The following is a 6,000-nucleotide window of genomic DNA, read 5'->3' on the forward strand; positions in this document are numbered from 1 at the left end:
CTTTGTTTGTGGAGGAGCTCGCACGTTTGAGGTGGTCAAAGGTGCTCGTTGTGGCGTGGTAGGGGGTCCTTGGGGTTGGCTGAAATGGATGGAAAAGGGGTACACGAAGAGTGGTGCACCCCTCTTTAGTTAATGGATCATCGGGTTACTTGGATGATTTTGGGCTCCTGGCAGGGTGGTGTCCCGGGGAGTATTTGGGTGTTATGCATAATCGGCCAGGGTAATTGGAATTGGGCTCCTGAGCCTAGGGTAACCGGCTGGGGGCAGTATTTACAGGTATAGCACTAATGGAGAGTGCATTGCTTTGGGTGGCCGGTTATGTTTTTAGCTTCAAGGACCCCCTCCCGTTTACAGAAGCTTGGGATAGTTTGGGTAGCATATGTATTGCTATTGATATTTCATTACTGTTATTTTATGTATGTATTATGTTAATAAAGCTTTGTTATCCCCTCACCAGCTCTGCCCCCTTACCTCCTCACCAGCTCTGCCCCCTCACCCCCTCTGCCCCCTCACCAGCTCTGCCCCCTCACCTCCTCACCAGTTCTGCCCCTCACCAGCTCTGCCCCTTCACCTCCTCACCAGCTCTGCCCCTCACCAGCTCTGCTCCTCACCCCCTCACCTCCTCACCAGCTCTGCCCCCTCACCTCCTCACCAGCTCTGCCCCCTCACCTCCTCACCCGCTCTGCCCCTCACCAGCTCTACCCCCTCACCTCCTTACCAGCTATGCCCCCTCACCAGCTCTGCCCCATCACCCCCTCACCAGCTCTGCCCCTCACCAGCTCTGCCCCCTCACCCCATCACCAGCTCTGCCCCTCACCCCCTCACCAGCTCTGCCCCCTCACCTCCTCACCAGCTCTGCCCCCTCACCTCCTCTGCTCCCTTACCTCCGCACCAGCTCTGCCCCCTCACCAGCTCTGCCCCCTCACCTCCTCACCAGTTCTGCCCCCTTACCAGCTCTGCCCCTCACCTCCTCACCAGCTGTGCCCCCTCACCTCCTCACCAGTTCTGCCCCCTCACCTCCTCACCAGTTCTGCCACCTCACCAGCTCTGCCCCTCACCAGCTCTGCCCCTCACCTACTCTGTTCCCTCACCTCCTCTGTCCCCTCATCCCCTTACCAGCTCTGCCCCCTCACCTCTCCTCACCAGCTGTGCCCCCTCACCTCCTCACCAGTTCTGCACCCTAACAAGCTCTGCCCCTCACCCCCTCACCAGCTCTGCCCCCTCACCTCTCCTCACCAGCTGTGCCCCCTCACCTCCTCACCAGTTCTGCACCCTAACCAGCTCTGCCCCCTTACCTCCTCACCAGTTCTACCCCCTCACCAGCTCTGCCCCCTCACCTCTCCTCACCAGTTCTGCCCCTTCACCAGTTCTGCCTCCTCACCAGCTCTTCCCCCTCACCTCTCCTCACCAGTTCTGCCCCCTCACCTCTCCAGCTCTGCCCCCTCACCAACTCTGCCCCCTCACCAGCTCTGCCCCCTCACCTCTCCTCACCAGCTCTGCCCCCTCAACTTCTCACCAGCTATGCCCCCTCACCTCCTCACCAGTTCTGCCCCCTCACCTCCTCACCAGCTCTGCCCCTCACCTCCTCTGCCCCCTCACCTCTCCTCACCAGCTCTACCCCCTCACCCGCTCTGCCCTTCACCTCCTCACCAGTTCTGCCCCCTCACCTCCTCACCAGCTCTGCCCCCTCACCAGCCCCACCCACCCTCCCTATATATTTTGGTACTTTTTGGTTGTGTTGACCTGGGGGATGGGGCCAGGGGGTCGTTTTTTGTTTGTCATGGCAGCGTGGTGGGGTAGGGGTCCTTGGGGTTGGCTAAAATAGATGGAAAAGTGGTACACGAGGAGTGGTGCACCCCTCTTAAGTTAATGGATCATCAGGTTACTTGGAGGATTTTGGGCTCCTGTGGTGGTGTCCCGGGGAGTATTTGGGTGTTATGCATAATCGGCCAGGGTAATTGGAATTGGGCTCCTGAGCCTGGGCTATCCGGCTGGGGGCAGTATTTAGAACAATACAGGTATAGCACTAATGGAGAGTGCATTGCTATGGGTGGCTGGTTATGTTTTTAGCTTCAAGGACCCCCTCCCGTTTAGAGAAGCTTGGGATAGTTTGGGTAGCATATTTATTGCTATTGATATTTCATTACTGTTATTTTATGAATGTATTATGTTAATAAAGTTGGCTGCTGTGGCCAGATTTTTCCAAACTGGGGTCGGTGTCTTTATTCCTTAAGGGGTAAGCATAGAGTATAAGTGGGGGGCCACGGCGGGATCATTTTTCCCAGCCTGGTTCTGAAGCACTGGGGGCGGTCTATTAACAAGTACCGTCCCGTTCTGAAGTACTGGAGGTGGGCCGCCATTCATGTAGTAGAGAGATAACAAAGCTAGAGGAGCGGGTGGAATAGGTAGTCAGACACATAGGATCAGCCTCAGACTGGGCCACTACGGGGCGGGGGGTTTCCTGGTGGACCCCTCCCCCTTCCTCCCTGTTCGTAGGCCCCTGCTAGGATGCCAGGATGTTCAGGACGCTGCATTTCTGTCACCAGCTCTGGCCACTCACCTCCTCACCAGCTCTGCCCCTCACCCCCTCACCAGCTCTACCCCCTCACCAGCTCTGCCCCCTCACCCTCTCACCAGCTCTGCCCCCTCAACCCCTCACCAGCTCTGCCCCTCACCCCCTCACAGCTCTACCCCCTCACCTCCTCACCAGCTCTGCCCCCTCACCAGCTCTGCCCCTCACCCACTCACCAGCTCTGCCCCCTCACCTCCTCACCAGCTCTGCCCCTCACCCCCTCACCAGCTCTATCCCCTCACCTCCTTACCAGCTATTCCCCTTCACCAGCTCTGCCCCATCACCCCCTCACCAGCTCTGCCCCTCACCAGCTCTGCCCCCTCACCTCCTCACCAGCTCTGCCCCCTCACCTCCTCTGCTTCCTTACCTCCTCACCAGCTCTGCCCCCTCACCCCCTCACCAGCTCTGCCCCCTCACCTCCTCACCAGTTCTGCCCCCTCACCAGCTCTGCCCCTCACCTCCTCACCAGCTCAGCCCCCTCACCTCCTCACCAGTTCTGCCACCTCACCTACTCTGTCCCCTCACCTCCTCTGTCCCCTCATCCCCTCACCAGCTCTGCCCCCTCACCTCTCCTCACCAGCTCTGCCCCCTCACCTCTCCTCACCAGCTCTGCCCCCTCACCTCCTCACCAGTTCTGCCACCTCACCAGCTCTGTCCCCTTACCTCCTCACCAGTTCTACCCCCTCACCAGCTCTTCCCCCTCACCTCTCCTCACCAGTTCCGCCCCCTCAACTCTCCTCACCAGCTCTGCCCCCTCACCTTCTCACCAGCTATGCCCCCTCACCTCCTCACCAGTTCTGCCCCCTCACCTCCTCACCAGCTCTGCCCCTCACCTCCTCTGCCCCCTCACCTATCCTCACTAGCTCTACCCCCTCACCCGCTCTGCCCTTCACCTCCTCACCAGTTCTGCCCCCTCACCAGCTCTGCCCCCTCACCAGCTCTGCCCCTCACCCCCTCTGCCCCCTCACCAGCTCTGCCCCCTCACCTCCTCTGCCCCCTCACCAGCTCCCCCCCTTACCTCCTCACCAGCTCTGCCCCTCACCTCCTCACCAGCTCTGCCCCTCGCCTCCTCTGTCCCCTCACCTCCTCTGCCCCCTCACCTCCTCTGCCTCCTCTGCCCCCTCACCAGCTCTACCCCCTCACCTCTTTTGCCCCCTCACCTCTCCTCATCTCCTCAGCCCCCTCACCTCCTCAGCCCCCTCACCAGCTCTGCCCCTCACCAGTTCTGCCCCCTCACCAGCTCTGCCCCCTCACCTGTTCTGCCCCTTCACCAGTTCTGCCCCCTCACCAGTTCTGCCCCCTCACCTCTCCTCACCAGCTCTGCCCCCTCACCTCTCCTCGCCTGCTCTGCCCCCTCACCAGCTCTGCCCCCTCATCTCCTTACCAGCACCTCCCCTCACCTCCTCACCAGCTCTGCCCCCTCATCTCCTCACCAGCTCCTCCCCTCACCTTCTCTGCCCCCTCACCAGCTTTGCCCCCTTACCTCCTCACCAGCTCCTCCCCTCACCTCCTCAACAGCTCTGCCCCTCACCAGCTCTGCACCCTCACCCCCTCTGCCCCCTCACCAGCTTTGATCCCTCACCAGCTCTGCCCCCTTACCAGCTCTGCCCCCTCATCTCCTCACCAGCTCCTCCCCTCACCTTCTCAGCCCCCTCACCTCCTCTGCCCTCTCAACTCCTCACCAGCTTTGCCCCCTTACCTCCTCACCAGCTCCTCCCCTCACCTCCTCACCTGCTCTGCCCCCTCACCTCCTCACCAGCTCTGCCCCTCATCAGCTCTGCCCCTTACCAGCTCTGCCCCCTCCCGTCCTCTCACCAGCTCTGCCCCTCACCAGCTCTGCCCATCACCTTCTCTGCCCCCTCACCAGCTCTGCCCATCACCTCCTCTCCAGTTCTGCCCCTCACCTCCTCTGCCCCTTCACCTCCTCTCCAGCTCTGCCCCCTCACCTCCTCACCAGCTCTGCCCCCTCACCAGCTCTGTGCCCTCCCCTCCCCCGCTCACCAGCAGTCCCCTCTGACAGAAGTTGTATCAGGGCACAGTCACCTCTATAGCTGCTGCTGAACGGTGAGGTAGAGGTTAGAAGTCAGCCCCCCTCCGTCCTCTGCTGTCCTGGGGTCTCAGGAGGAGGAAGCTCCAGGGATATAGCCAGGTATGGTGGGTAATGGGAGGTCTGACATGTGACTGGAGGTGCAGGGTGACTATACTGTATGTGTGACTGAATCTGCAGTGTGTGTATATAGATATAGTGTGTGGGGGTACAGAGTGTATATATGTGTATGCAGGGGCGGTCTTGGCATTTCTGGGGCCCCAAGCGAAGTTATATCTGCCCCCCCCCCCCCCTCGACACGCACTCCACAACAATAGACCACTGTGTGCTGCCCCCAGTGGTATATACCCCTTGTGCGCAGCCGCCAGTAGCATATACCCCTTGTGTGTTTCCCCTCAGTAGTATATACCCCTTGTGTGCTTCCCCCAGTAGTATATAGACGCCTTGGTGTTCCCCTAGTTATATATAGCCCCCCGTGTGCTCCCTCAAAAGTATATAGACCCCCTGTGTGCTGTCCCAGTTGTATATAAACCCCCTGTGTGCTGCCCCCAGCTGTATATACCCTGTGTGCTGCCCCCAGTTACATATACCCCCTGTGTGCTCCCCCACTAGTATATAGACAGACAAAGATTGGATATGCAACATTGAAATAAACAATAAAAACGTAAACATTATTCTCCAACGAGAGAAAAAGTGAGGCAAAAAAATACTCTAGACTCCTTGCAGGACTCTTAAGCTTATCAATATCCCCTCCCCCTACCCTCCCGCACAGGTCAAAATAACATGCTGGTGTATAAGTTCCCGTGACCAAAAATCATAACCAAAATGGTTAGGCACTTATGCTTGAACAAACGTTGCAACACTCTCAAAACAACTTGCAGAGCTTGCCAAAGTTAGGGCAAGGAAAGCTTGTCAGCTCACTAGACAGTGCATCATAACTTCGCACACTCAGTCATGCTGTCTCAGTACTCTCTCGTTGTTGTCCAGCCATTGTAGGGCAGCTTTAGTTCTCAGAATGTTAGCAGTATGCAGAGGCAGTGTCGGACTGGGCCACCGGTGGACCGGGGAATTCCCCGGTGGGCCCCGAGCAGGAGTAGGCCCCGCCCCCCAGTCAGGGGACACAGGGCTGGAGACCACAAGAATGTGGTCTCCACCCAGTAAGCCCAGCGGGGGCCCCCGTGCTCCTAGGGGGCCCACTCAGCCGCCGATTGCCGCACCTTCCCTTTTAACTGGAAGCGATCGAAACGATCGCTTCCAGTTAAATGTAGCAGTGTTCCGATTGACAGGGCGAGAAGCCATTGGCTTCCCGCCCTGTCAATCACTCTTGTGACCGCAAGCAGCTTCTTGCTTGCGGTCACAAGCGTGGTGCTGCCGCCGCCTC

The sequence above is a fragment of the Dendropsophus ebraccatus genome, chromosome 11 (assembly GCF_027789765.1).
Source record: "Dendropsophus ebraccatus isolate aDenEbr1 chromosome 11, aDenEbr1.pat, whole genome shotgun sequence".
In the NCBI taxonomy this organism is placed as follows: Eukaryota; Metazoa; Chordata; class Amphibia; order Anura; family Hylidae; genus Dendropsophus; species Dendropsophus ebraccatus.